Genomic DNA, 15,185 nt, shown 5'->3' with positions numbered 1-15,185 from the left:
CAGGTTCATAGCTTCAACCTAATCTCATTTGAAACTTCTCTTCCTATCACTTTTGGTCTAGATGAGCCACTGATCCTTTTGTGTTCCGAGTCCAGCCCAGGCAATGTTCTAATTCATGAAATGTTACTTCCCACTGATCATGTTTTTGGTTAGTCCATAGATTTGGGCTACATTTCTAATTGCAGTTTATTTTAGGTCTTTGTCTACAATTTCTCAAACTTAGGAGTTTTATATATCAAGCATCATTTACTACTGTACCAGTTACCTATTTGGAGTAGCAATATATGCTAAAACCTATCATCTTAACACATGTTTATTACTTCACACAGTCCCTGGGGATCTGGAATCTAGGAGTGGCTTAGCCAGGTGGTTCTGGCTCCAAGGGTCAGATGAGCACCCAGTCAGGCTACGGTCTCTCCATAGGGTCAGATGAGCACGCAGTCAGGCTACGGTCTCTCCATAGGGATGCTCACAACATGGTAGCTTGCTCATCCCAGAATGAGTGAGCTCTGTTCAACAGACCCTCCAGGTGATTCTGTTGTCTGCTAAGCTTTGACAACCACTGACCCAAACGACTCTTTTGGAAGACACACACCCGTTAAAAATTCTCACTTAGCTTTCTATTAGGGAGAATCACTCTGCTCTTGGTATTCCAGTACTTTTGGAAATGTCTATATCCTTTAGTGTACTACAGAGAGACTATCCTCAGTCTTGTTTTATCTCTTGGATATCGCAGAGTTCCTTGAAAATGCACGGTTTTAGGAGGGGTACACCGACTCTCACAAATGTCCTGCACCATTTGTTCTAAGATGCCTTCTCTAAGCAACAGGAGGTTTTGGGTACCCAGGGTGATTACAGAAATATTTCTTCCCTCCTTTCCAAAGTCAAGACCCTTAACTCCTGTTTTAGTTCTGTTGCTTCATTATACACAACTCTCTTCTACAGATAACTTGGAGCTTAGAAGCCCTTAAACTTTCTGCCTAATGCCTTCCTTAACCTGTGGTCTGCAGCAGTTCCAACCCAACTGCAGCGAGGTTACACCATAGTTAAGTGCTTAAACAAACAGCATGGGTACGGACTTACCCAGCTATTAGCAGAAGACGGGGTAGAGTGTTGGAGGATGCAATTTGTTCTCCCATAAATGGAGGCAAATCCTCAAATAAGAATCTTCTGTTACAGACTTCCATTTCTCTGTGATTAAGTTTTGAACTCTGCTACTTCAGGAACAAAACGCTTTTAAATTCAACCTACTCTCAGGGCAATGTTCCTCTTAATGATAAATGGGCATGTTTCAAGCTGGGAGGTTAAAAGGTGAGAAAAGGCTAAACTAAAACCACCCTCACAGTACAGTGTTTCACCGTATGATAAATGGCACTGTTTCAGCCTGAAGGGACAAAAGATCTTACATTTGCGTTGAAACACAGAGAGATCCAAGGGCTCACTAAAACTGATTATAGGTGTATCCACAAAAGTAAGGGTAAATGGCTGAGTACAAGCTACTATTACATGGAGAAAATGTCATTATTTTTTCTTTGCCTCTGAAAAACACAGTTGTGCTGCTTAGGAAACCACTTATGTTGTTGTTCATAGGTGAAAATTCAAAAATATATAAACATTAAAAATTTTAATCATTAAAATTCTTTTTCATTAGAAAATTAAAAAAAAAAAAAAACACAGGACAAGAATCAACCAAAACCAGCATTTTCCTATTGTCTAAAAGCTTATACTTGTGACAGGTGCCTGGGTAGTTCAGTTGGTTGAGCCTCTGGCTTTGGCTCAGGTCGTGATCTCACAGTTTGTGGGTTTGAGCCACTCATCCAGCTCTGTGCTGACAGTTCGGAGCCTGGAGCCTGGTTCAGATTCTGCGTCTCCCTCTATCTCTGCCCCTCCCTCACTCATGCTCTGTTTCTCTTCGTCTCAAATACTTTTGAGCATTTATAACTTGAAACATACCACAAAGAACTTTCCCCTGTTTTTGTCAAACGCAGCACAACCGTAAGAAAAGAAATTACTACATAAATTGTTGATCTGATTCTTGGGTCCACAAAAGAGCTTAAAAAATAAAAAAGATGGTTTGCTTTTTAGGCGAAGAAAAGGACAGACAAGAATAAGGACATGAGCGATCATTTGAATATATTCAGGGGTCATGATGTCTGCCTTCACATATGAACTTTCATTCAAAGTTGCTCACATGACGATTATTTTTCCATCTTGTCAAAGAACCTTCCACAATTAGCCTAACTTCACTTGCAAATGACTGAAATTATTAGAGATGGTAGAGCACACAGAGTCAGTATTGTCCTTAAAAAGGCTATTATCATTTTAAATGACAGTATGAGTTAGAGATCCTAAACAAACTAAAATTTAAAGAGGACTGCCTAGCATACCCAGACACCTAGTGCATGAACAAATACAATGACTTTGCTTCTTTTTGCAATTTTTTGTTTTCTGTTTGAAAAGTCTCTGTTTTCTGTAAATTTATTCTCATTTATCTCTAGTTCTTACCTTCGTTAAAAAAATCCCATCACCCAGATTCTTCTTTCCTGGTTCCCTGGGATGACCACTACTTCTAGGGCATCAATACCTCCTGCCAAAACCCCCTCCCAAAGGTACACATTTAAAATCAGCCATCTTTCCTGGGCTACTACATCTTTGAAGACTGAAACCAAGAGAAAGAAGGACAAGGAAACTTAAATTGCCTTGTCCGTCAATTTCCAGTCATGATGTAATCCCCACAGTACTGTCACGGAGGCAAACCCTCCATACTGACAGAAACCCTGCCTGGCATCCAAACTGGATTGCTGCTTCAATACTCCCATGGCCATGTTGCACCCTGTGGTATCGATGGCTGTCTGAATTAGACCTGAGCTTGCTGTGCCTTTATAATATGGTGGCATAGCCTGTCCATGGAGCCTGGTGAGTTCTCCTAAATCTACCCTTAACTTTCCCACTTCCAGAAAGCTCAGTTTGCTATATAATCAAAGTATCTCTCCACTCTTCCAGAATAAGTCAGTCTTAATTTCTTTTTGTTGCTGTCATGTGGGTAGACACTGAGTTTAACATACTTGTGTTAAATCCTTCAGAAGTAGTTCAATATGTCTCTGGCTAATTTTTTCCTTTTTCCTCTTCTTTCCTCCCCCACCCCTTCTCTCTTCTCCCTCTCCCTTCCCTTCTCCTTTCTTTTCCTTTTCTTTTCTTACAGGTAAGGTGAACCAGGGCCAGATGGTAGCAGAATAGTGGAAAAAACCCCAAACAAACACAGTTCTTATGGGAATTAGAAATATTTCTTAGTCTATTAAGAGTGATAAGAGTAATAAAGACACAGTGTAGCGGTGGCCCTTGACTCTTCTTAACATTCATTTATTTCTATGCTAATTAATTGATCAAGATTTCTCATCTTAGTTAGAAAATAAACATACAATCGGAATACTTTATAGTATTGCAGGCCCTGCTAATGATCAAACTCCTGCTAAAAGAAATATCCGTATTTATATAAAATACACATGTGTGCATGTTTGTGTCTGTATATATACACATACATATACCCATATACATGAGACTAGATATAGATATATTTGTTTTCCTTTTCACCCTGTGATGCATCCTAGGCTCTTATGGGATAGGCTGGGGAAATTCCTCCATAGAAATGTGGGCTTCATTCCCCCAGCAGTGGGAAGTGTAGTCTGGAAGCCTTGAACTCCGAGGTACCTTTTGGAATTGTTTGGCTGAGGAAAGTTGCCTTCCCCAAGGCAAGACCCCATCTCCACGGACGGCCATACAAAAGGACTAGTCAATATCCCAGAGGCAAAAAAGCCTGTCTCCAGACTCCCTCAGGAGGAAATTTGAAAGACAGTTTGGGTTTAAGGATTGCTACAGTGTAAGCCTTGACAGTTGTCTTTTCTTTTTGTAATGCAAGTGCCCAACTGAAGCTTTGCTAAGGCAACCACTATTGCAAAGACCTCTGTCTCCAATAAGCACGTTGGCAGCCACAAGACTATAAAAGAGCCAGGCTACCCACCCACCACAACTGTAACCCCCAGGCTTCTTTCTTTCAGAGATCTTGGTCAGCTTCTATGACTGACCCTTTAGGCTGCCTGTTTTCTGTCTTTGAGTGCTTTATATTTTGGTGCTTATGTTTTAAATGTACAAATAAAGAAACCCCAGCCTCTCCCCCGGGACCTCAGTGCAGGCAGAACACCGAGCCTGCGGCTCTCTCTGCTCTTTACCCACAACTTTGTTGTGTGACCCCAGCTGTGCTGTGTAATTTCCAGGTCCTGTAAGTAATAAATGCTTTATTTTTTCCCCCAAGTTTCCTGCTGGTTATTGCTGAGGGAGTCCTTTAATGATAAGAACCACAAGGGCCGGTCCTGCCACAACATTGCTTGTGGACAAGCAAAGACTCTGGCACAAAAACAATAGTTTATTGGTGTGGCCCATCTTCTGTCCTTGAGTAGTCCTGATCCCTTCTCATCTCTAGCCTCCTCAGGTGACCATTCCCGAAGCACCCCTAATAAACTTCCTGCATGCCTATCTTTCCCTCAGAGTCGGCTCCCCACGGAACCTATGCTGTTAAGCACTTCATTTCTTTATGGTTTAAAATACTTAAATAGTAACGTTATTAAATCTTGCAAACTGGGTCCTCCATTTTTTATTCAGGAAGAGCTTAGCTAGGATAATAGAAGCATTACAACTCCATTTACGTGAAAATCAATTAGGACACATACGTATTAAAGACTGAAAAAGAAAAAAAAACATGTGGGTCTGCTCCAAATTTAATGTATAATGCAACATTAGCCCTGTCACTGTAATCCAGCTTGCAAAATAGTGAATTACCAGACTGGGTAGCTGCCAACAACTGACTGGGTAGTTATTCCAAAAGAGAACAGATGTCCATATAGGACCTGAGTCTCTTTTTGTGTCACATGTCCCCGTGCAATTCAGCTACCCTGGGAATAAAAATATCATTGGGCTTGACATTTTATGCGATGCTTGGATCCAAGGAGATTCAACAGTTCATGCACTGAGATATGAATAATGCAAATAAAAATAAAATAGTAACATGTACTGAAAAGTTACTAAGGGTCAATTACATTATCTTAGTTATTGGACTACACGAACCATTCTCTGAGCTCTTCTGAGAGGCTATACTTCTCTCCCTATGACATACCAGCAAGCTGAGGCAAAGAGACGCCAAGCAATTTGCTGAGTCGCCCAGCTAAGACATGCCAGATCCCAGAGCCGAGTTTATTTGATGGCAGAGTGTCCAGATATGTTCTGTTGCCAACAGGGTGAAACATCACCCTTGTAAAGATGCCAAACAAAATCCCTTCAAAGATGAAAGGGGGATCAACTTTCCTGTCTCCCCTCAAAACCCGGCTAGTTTAGTTTCCAACTAAAATGTTTAGAAATTTAAAACGTTGAGAAAGAAAGGAGGCAGACATTCCACTGGGAATCATGTGGTCTTTTCATACATGCTTGTCACCAGATGCCACCTTTGTGCATCATCTCCTCCCTCCACTTCCTCATTAGTCCAAACCTCCTATTCCCTCTAATTCTGTTTCAAGTATCACTTGTTCCAGGAAGTTATTCTGGATTGTTCCACTCTCCAATGATTGATTGATAATTGAAACTCACTGCCACCTGCCAATCTCCAATTGAGGTTCATTTCAAACATATTATATTCTAGAGGCTGTTACAAACATTATCTCCTTTAATCATCACAAAATAATTTGAGGCATGGTTACTGCTGTTATTTCCATGTAAAAACGAGGGAATGGAGACACAGAGAATACATAACAGATTTGGTCATTCACAAATAACTAGTACAACTTATGAACACATGGCCTGACTCAAGCACTCTCGCTTTGGCTGTAATTTCCCAGTTTTGTCCTCTTGATTACATATCTTCTTTTAATTATATATTCGTGCCTTTTCTTACTTAAATAATAATTTAAATTATGAGTTAAAATAAGATTCACGTATACAGATTTTGTCTTTCAATCACTAGCTTAAGTTGCCTTCATGAGGTCAATGAAGAATTAGGTATTATTAGGTCTGTTTCTTCTCCTGTGTACTCACAAGCTTCAATAGTAGAAAAACAACTAGCAGAACCCATCAATGTTGCGCTGGCTAGAACTTGCTTCTTGGATACTTTCAGAAATTGCCCAATGGGTGGAAATGTGATTCTTAGCATGTTTATAAGTCAAAGGTATATATAAGTCAAAACTGTTTTTATTAAAAATATTTGGCTTTATGCTTTTTGTGTTCTGTTTTTAAAGTTTATTTTCTTTTCGAGTTAGAGACAGAGAGAGTGAATGTGGGCAGGGCAGAGAGAGAGGGAGGGAGAGGGAGAGGGAGAGAATCCCAAGCAGGCTAAACACTCAGTACTGCTGGAACCCACAAATCATGAGATCGTGACCTGAGCTGAAATCAAGAGTTAGATGAGCCCAACTCCTCCCATGCCCACCTTTCCTCAATACTGTGGTCGCACACCTTCAAGAAGGTGATTATCTTCCTGGTAACACTCTAACCAAACCCACTGTCTCAAGTGAGTTCATCTCAATCATAAATGAGTCATGGAATTCAATTAATTAAAGTGAGACCAGTGAAGGGGTGCAGGGCTATATTAAACTTATAAAACAAAGCTTATTTGGTGAATTTCAAACTTCAGTGAGTCAGATGGGTAATATATTTTGGAAAAAAGTCAACTGACTTCATTCATTTTGGTCTATGCTTAACTTTAGATAGGATTAAAGTGACATAAAGGATAAAAATAAAAGTATTTTTGTCTTTGCTTTCTGTTTTCTTTGCAATTTAGTGATAGATATTGTGTTTGAGTCCTGGAAGGTTTGTGTCACATGTCACAGGAGACAGATTCTATTTTTGACTATCAATATTCAACTGGCTATTTGCAGAACAAACCCAAGTGGCATATAACACAGCACTCTGTTTCCCTGAAGCACCACTGATACAACTCAGAAAACAATCAAACTGTATTTAATTATTCACTATAACATCATTTAGTAGAAAATTAGATGTCTAGTTTTTATTAGGTTTATTTGGCTCTTTGCTGCCTTGTTAGGACTTGGGCTTTGTAGGACTTGGGATTTCTGTAGAAAACAAACAAACGTAGCCAGAAGTTATGAGAAAAAACACAATCTTTTTTTTTTTTTTTTTTTTTGAAAGATGGAAAGCCACAAATCCTAGTCAGAACATGTGCAGTTTTGGAGCAAACTGCACGGGAGCTTGCCTCCCACAAGCATCTCTCTCTACCTACCTGGTTTTGTTCTGTTTTTCTATTCAAGTAAGGACCTACTTTAACAGGTGGAGTCTCCTGTATTCCTTTTTTCCCTTAAGGGGAAAAACCCAGGACTTTTAGTTCAGTAAAACTGGCACAGGAACTTTGAGGACCCCACTGAGTACGTGCAATCCTATGTACCAGTTACCTTTCAAAAGATAAAGGCCATATGACAAAGATAGTTTTTTTTCAATTAAAAACAAATTTATGGGGTCCCTGGGTGTCTCAGTTAGTTAAACAACTGAGTTTGGTTCAGGTCATGATCTCATGGTTTGTGGGTTTGAGCCTCCCTGCCCCCAGCCCTGCCACCAGCTCTGTGCTGACAGCTCAGAGTCTGGAGCCTGCTTCCCATCCTGTGTCTTCCTCTCTCTCTCTTGCCCCCTCCCCCCCACTTGTGCTCTGTCTCTTTCTCTCAAAGATAAATAAACATTAAAAACAATTTAAAAAAAAAAGAAAAAAAAAACAAATTTAGTTCTTTTTCTCCAGTGTGTTGAATCTGTATTCATAAANGATCCTGTGTCTTCCTCTCTCTCTCTTGCCCCCTCCCCCCCACTTGTGCTCTGTCTCTTTCTCTCAAAGATAAATAAACATTAAAAACAATTTAAAAAAAAAAGAAAAAAAAAAACAAATTTAGTCCTTTTTCTCCAGTGTGTTGAATCTGTATTCATAAATGCTCAAGTCTTTGCTTTTAAAAGCTAACAAATGGTTTCCTTTTGGGTGATGCCAAATTTGATGCTATGGAAAGAAGAGAACCATGGTGAGGTATTGGTAAGGTACAAATGAATTTGTTTTAGCTAAACTGGGAAGATGGGAAGTCACAGTTAAACTTCCCAGGCCTCTGAGGTACTGTTTCTCAAACCCGCAGGTGCACAAGAATCATCTGGATGGCCTGCTTAAGGAAGATTGCTGGGACCTACCCAGAGAGTTTCCAGCGGTTGTGATGCGGCCTGGGAATCTGCCTTCCTCACAGGTTCGCTCATGATACTCATGTGATTGTACTAGAGACCCCACTCTGAGGACCACTGCTTGTGAGCATCTAGTTTGCAGACAGGCATCTCTCTTGTCTTTTGCTGGTCTCACATAGTTTTCCAAAAAGATGATTTCCAACACGTATGACTTGGAAGGTTTTATGTAAAATTATTCTCTCATGCTACCCTAAAAAAAAAAAAAAATTGAAAACTCTGGTAGCATGGGGGCCACACTAGACAAGAATCTTCTGGAATTAAGTAGTAGCAACTCCCTTTTGAGGAGATGTGTCCTTTCTAGCTATTCTGGTCTACGTGTCTTTAATTTCTAGTGTTCTAAGTCTCCCACATTCTGATATGCAGACAATATTCATTGTCATTTATTTCTAAATACTTAAAAACTTCCTTTTTGATTTCTAACGTCAATTTAATGTACTTATTAACTTATGGGTTATTTAACAGTGTGATCTTTCTGAATAAATATATCATCTATCTTATCTAATCTAAAAATATAAATAAACATGAAATTATCTTTTAATTATTGGTTCTAATTATGTACATTACATTCAGAAAATATATATATATATACACCTGCTTAATGAAGGATATATTATTATACAATTCATTTTCTCATGTGGAATTTATAAGGTCAGTTTTTATAAATGTCTTATATATGACTATCAAAGGGATGATTATTATATATTTGTTGCTCTAAGGGTTCTTTCAACTTTTATCGCCATAAATTTGTTTTGGCTGCTTTTGAATATTTTAAAAATGTAACTATACAGTATGTACCTTTTGGTGTGTCAGTCGTCTTTCACTGAAGATGGTTTTGATAGTCATCTCTATGATTACATGCATTTTTCATTGCTGTGTAGTATTCCATGGCATAAACATATCACAATTATTTATCATCCTCTTGGGGACAGACAGGTGGGCTATTTTAATAGCCTAACACTTTGTTAGGCTTATATTTATTGGTCAGTGCTTAGTTTCTTTCATCTACCTAGTATGCACTCTGAGGGAAATTAAATGTTGACTTTGCTAATGTTTTTGCTATTTCTAAATTTATGGACTTCAAAATTTTCAGTGAGGGTTTTTCTTCACAACTTGTCATTCACTCAATAAAAATGTAAGAAATCGGAAATCAATTAGGCCCTTAACATCCCAAGTATATAGAATTTATAGTCTATGAGTGGAGTACTGTAAATCAATAATTAAAATTCATGGCAAACTCAAGAGAGCTCCAAGATAAGAGGAGATAAATACCAACTGGTATGATTCATCTTAGTGGGGTGAATAAAAAAGAGACTTCAACTGGAATTGAAAATTAGTCTAGGGATTTGGTGTTGAGAATGAGTTATGATTTAGGTTATCAGATATTGGAGAGCACAGAAATACTTAATTCAGAAGAATTAACATAAATAAAGGCATCCATGCTGAGATATTTTTATATTATATGCTATTGTATGTACAAAAATCTTGTACTTTTTTGTACGTTAAATCACTATGTAAAATATAATGGTTGTAGAACTTTTAGTATTATTTTGAAAAATCAGTGCATGAAGTTGGGAGATCAATTCCTTTAGTAGTTTGCCTAAAATGAAAATGGTACAAAAGATATTATTTGGGAGTAAAACTGCACTATAGATTCTCTCCAGACACAGAAGAACCTAAATTTCTCATTTGTCATTATGACTTGTACTTTTGAAAAAATGTATTTTCATGCTTAAACTACTTTCCTCTAAAAAAAGAGAGAGTAACTTGCTGGGTCCTGGTATCTTTGCTTGATCAAAGTGACCACAGGTTTGTAGGAAAATATTAATGAGCATAAAGGATATAACTGTATGATGTAATTATTACATCAAAAATTACAAATGATTGTAATTTTAGTCCAAAGAAAGATTAAATTGAGCAAACCCAGCATGGAAGGTTGATACACAGTGCCACTAACTGGCATCACTTGACAAGAATGTGGCAAGGAAAGACCTGTTTACCAGGTACAAAAAATTAAGGTATGGTTCTGATCGTGCCAATGATGGTTTTAGTCAGATAATGATATGTGAAGGGCAGCAAGTGACCAGTGTAATCATTCTAGACGCCTCTGTAGACATTGTAATATATTTTTATCCAGGAGGAATGACTGAGTTGTATTTACTGCTGCCTTGTTTTCCAATTACTTAATCTATTCAAGCTAGACTCTTCAAAATCCACTATTTAAAACAACAACTAAAATGCAAATTGTTGAAAATCCTGGCTGAACTGTCTGTGGTGAAAAATTAGGAAACATTCTTTCTTCCCTTTTTTTAAAAAGACATTATTGTTTTAGAGCAGTACTGGTTTACAACAAAATTGAGAGAAGCTTAGATACTTTCTGCCTCCACACATACACAGCCTCTCCTATTATCAGCATCACTTACCAGAGTGGTGCATCTTTTACCTACATTGACAAACCATAATCACCCAAAGTTCATAGTTTATATTACAGTTCACTCTTGGTGTTGTCCATTCTGTGGTTTTAGATAAAAGTATAATGACAGGTATCCATCATATATAATATCATTTATATATATCCATCATATAAAAAAACATTTTTACTGCCCCCAAAATCCTCTGTACCCTATTAACCTCTTCTACCTTTGACCCCTTGGAAATCATTGATCTTGTCGTCTCCAGAGTCTTCTGGAATATTATGAAGTTGGAATCATGAAATATGTAAACATTTTCAGATTGGCTCCTTTCACTTAGCAATATACATTTAAAGCTCCTCTATATCTTTTCATGGCTTGAAAACTCATTGCTTTTTAATGTTTAATAATAGTCCATCATCTGAGCATACCACAGTCTATTTATCTATTCATCTACTAAAGGTCATCTTGGTTTCTTCCAAGTTCTGGCAATTATGAATAATGTTGCTATAAACATGCATGTAAAGGCTTTTGTGCATACGTTTTCAACTCCTTTAGGTAAATACCAAGGAGAAAAGTTGTTGGACCATACTGCAAGAGTATGTTTAGTTTTATATGAAACTTTCAAACTGTCATCCAAAGTTGTTATACCATCTTGTTTCCAACAATGTATGAGAGTTCCTGTTACTCTACATCCTCATCAGTATGTGATGTTGTTAGTGTTCCATATTTTGACCATTCCAATGTGTGTGCAGTGGTTGTTCTTTGTTGCTTTAATCTGCATTTCCATGATAACATATAATGTGGAACATCTTCTCATATGCTTACTTGCTACTTGTGTATCTTTGATGAGGTGCCTGTTAAGGTCTTTGGACTATTTTTTAATCAGGTGGTTTTTTGTTTGTTTTGTTTTTTTTATAGTGGAGCTTTAAGAGCTCTTTGTAGATTTTGGATAATAATCCTTTATCACACATGTTCTTACAAATATTTTAGTATTCTTTTAGTCTGTGACTTGTGTTTTAATTGTCTTGATACTGTCTTGAGCAAACCAGAAGTTTTTAATTTTAATGAAGTCCCACTTATCAATTATTTCTTTCATGGATTGTGTTTTTGGTGTATAAAAAGGCATCATTACATCCAAGGTCATCTGTGTTTTCTTCTATGTTATCTTCCAGGAATTTGAAAGCTTTGTATTTTACGTTTAAGTCTGTGATGCATCTGAGTTAATTTTTGTGAAGGGAGTAAATTCTGTGTCTAGATTTATTAATTTACTTTTTGTGCATGTGAATGTCCAGTTGTTGGTACCATTTATTGAAAAGACTATCTTTGCTCCATTTTATTGCCTTTGCTCCTTTTTAAAAAAAAAGTTTATTTATTTATTTGGAGAGGGAGACAAAAAGAGAGAGAGAGAGAGAGGAGAGAGAGAGCACGCATACACAAGGCACCAACTGAGGGAGAGAAAGAATCCCAAGCAGGGCTCGAACTCATGAACCAGAAGGTCATGATTTGAGCCGAAACCAAGAGTTTGATACTTAAAAGACTGAGCCACCCAATCACCCCAAACCTTTGCTCCTTTTTAAAGGAATAAGATTCTAAGGAATACACACACACACACACACACACACACACACATTTTCTCTATTCTGTCCATTGATCTATGTGTCCATTCTTTCACTAATACCACACTGTTTTGGTTACTATGGCTTTATAGTAAGTTTTGTACTTAGGTAGCAGTCCTCCAATTTTCTTCTTTAATACTGTGCTGGTTATTCTGGATCTTTTGCCTCTCCATATGAATGTTAGAATCAGTTCGTCAATATCAATAAAATAAGTTGCTTGGATTTTGACTGGAATTGCTTTGAATGATCAATTTTGGAAGAACTGTCATCTTGATAATACTGAGTCTTCATATGCATGATTATGGAATATTTCTCCACTTATTTAGTTCTTCTTTGATTTCATTCATTAGAGTTTTGTAGTTTTTCTCATATAGATCTTGTATATATTTTGTTAGATATGAATGAAATAGATAACAATTTCATTTTTGGAATGCTAATGTAAACAATATTATGTTTTAATTTCAAATTCTATTTGTTCATTATTGGTACATAGGAAAATAATTGATTTTGGTAGATTGACCTTATACCCTATAACCTTGCTAATATCAGTTCCTAGTTTAAGGGATTTTTGTTGTCAATTCTTTAGGATTTTCTACATAGACAACCATGTTGTCTGGAAAATTTCTTTCTTACCATACCCATGGACTCTAATACAATTTGCCTTGATAAACAGTAATACTACCTAGATATTTAAAGGTACAACATTGTAGGGGTGCCTAGGTGGCTCAGTTGGTTAAGCATTTGACTCTTCATTTTGGCTCAGGTCATGATCTCATGATGTGTGAGATCTGACAGTGTAGAACTTGCTTGAGATTCTCTCTCTCCCTCTCTCTCTGTCCCTCCTGTGTGCTCCCCCCAGTCTCAAAATAAACATTTAAAAAATGTATAGCATCATATTTAAAGTGAGAACTGAGAAAATTTTAGAAGTTTAGTATCAAGCTTACAGTTCTCATTACCTATTATTTTAGAGTAAGCCATTCCAAGATTCAGTGACTTAAATAAGTTTATTACTACATATGATAGTTCTGTGGATTGACCAGGCTTAGTTGTATAGTTCTCACTTGGAGTCTCATGTAGTTGCAGTCAGGTGATAATTGGTTATCTGAAGTCCCTACTATATTGGAAATCCAAAGGGCTCATTTGCATGGCTGGTAATTGATGTTGCCGTCAATGAGAATGCCTTCATGTGGTCTATCCATATGGCTTCGAGTTCTTAAAGCAAGTGGTATAGTTCTGAGAGTCAGGATCCTCAAAAACAACGCACAAAGAGGGAGACCACAGAACCTTTCAAATCAACTAAGCGCTTGCATTAGTTTTGAAGGGCTGCCACAAAGTATCACATACTGGTTGGCTTAAAGGAACAGAATTTTCTCTCCCATTTCTGATACCTGAAGTACCAAATCAAGGTTTTGACAACACCATGCTCTGTGTAAAGGTGGTTTTGTGACTCTATCCCAGCTTTTTGTAGCCTCAGGCATTCTTTGGCTTGGTGATGTAAATGAATCACTTCAGTCCTTTGTCTTCACATCATCTCTCTGTATGTGTTTATCTCTGTGTCTTTATTTGCTCTTTTTTTATAAGGACTCAATCTAATTTTATATTGGGTAAGGATTCACCCTAATGACCTAATTGTAACTTGACTACATCTGTAAAGACTATCCAAATAAGGTTATATTCTGAGGTTTTGGAGAACAGGACTTCGGCATATCAATTTTGGAGGACACAACTCAATTCCTTACACAGCTCATACCTCAATCAACACAGTATATAATACATACTGTGTTCTACTTGTCAAAGCATTCTCAAAGCCTACCAGTTTCACGGGGATGGAACATAGAGCCCACTTTTTGAGGGTGGATTGGGAAGTTATATTACAGACTTCAAAGCATGAAGAATATTGTTGTGACCCTTTTTGGAATATGCATTATGCCAAATTCCACCCTCCAATCACAGTAATTTCCTTTTTTTCCATATGCAGAACTTGTCTACTACAATGAAGCAATTATAACATCATCTAAATTAGGATAAGGCTCCTCAGGAACAGTCCTGTACTTCTCAAGTATGGTTACTTTTGATCTGAGGACTTGTGAACTAAAGAGAGAAGTTATCTGCCTCTCACATATTGACACACAGTGAGAAAACAGGGATAGGTAACTACAGTGCACATACTGGTTCAAAGAGTAGATATAGATATCTATACTTTATTTGTGTAGAAATTATAGTCATACTCCATATAGAGTATCATACTATATGATACTATATCTATAGCAGTTACTAGTCTATAGCCATACTAAAAACCATCTGGGTACATATTCCCAGTTTCTGTAAGAACAGCTCTTTGGTTGTGATTTTCATATGGTTCTCACTTGCAGTTTACATTTTTGACACCACCATCTGAGTCATGCATCCTTTTGATAAAAAAAAAAAAAAGTGGCCTGCATTTTCAGTTGAATACATTTTTCAGCCAACTTCCTGCCTTTAGGTTTACAGGTACTAAAAAGGTAGGAAAAACAAATGACTGACTCCCCCCAAACTCACAAGGAGTACTGAATTCAATCCTCAAAGCAAAGGTGGTAGATATTTTAGGCTGGCTTATTCAATATTCCTTTCCAATTTTCCTTCTTGCTTGCTTTCTTCTATTGTAGAGACTGGAAAGCCAAGGCTTTCCTCCCAGACTCCCTTGCAGCTAGGGCTTTCCTTTTGACACAAGTATCATCAATGTAATGTTAACAGAAGTCTGCTAGTGCCACTCTTCCTTCCACTAAATCTTTCTTCTTCTTTGTAATATTGATATGAGAGTTGGATGTCAGCAGTCATCTTGTATCCATAAAGGGAAAGTTAAGAGAATTTTAGATGTCTGGGCCCTATATCCTTAAGCTTCTAGATAGAACAGAGA

The sequence above is a fragment of the Crocuta crocuta genome, unplaced genomic scaffold, assembly GCF_008692635.1.
Source record: "Crocuta crocuta isolate KB4526 unplaced genomic scaffold, BGI_CrCroc_1.0 scaffold430, whole genome shotgun sequence".
Classification (NCBI taxonomy): Eukaryota; Metazoa; Chordata; class Mammalia; order Carnivora; family Hyaenidae; genus Crocuta; species Crocuta crocuta.
Note: the sequence above shows the minus strand (reverse complement) of the source record.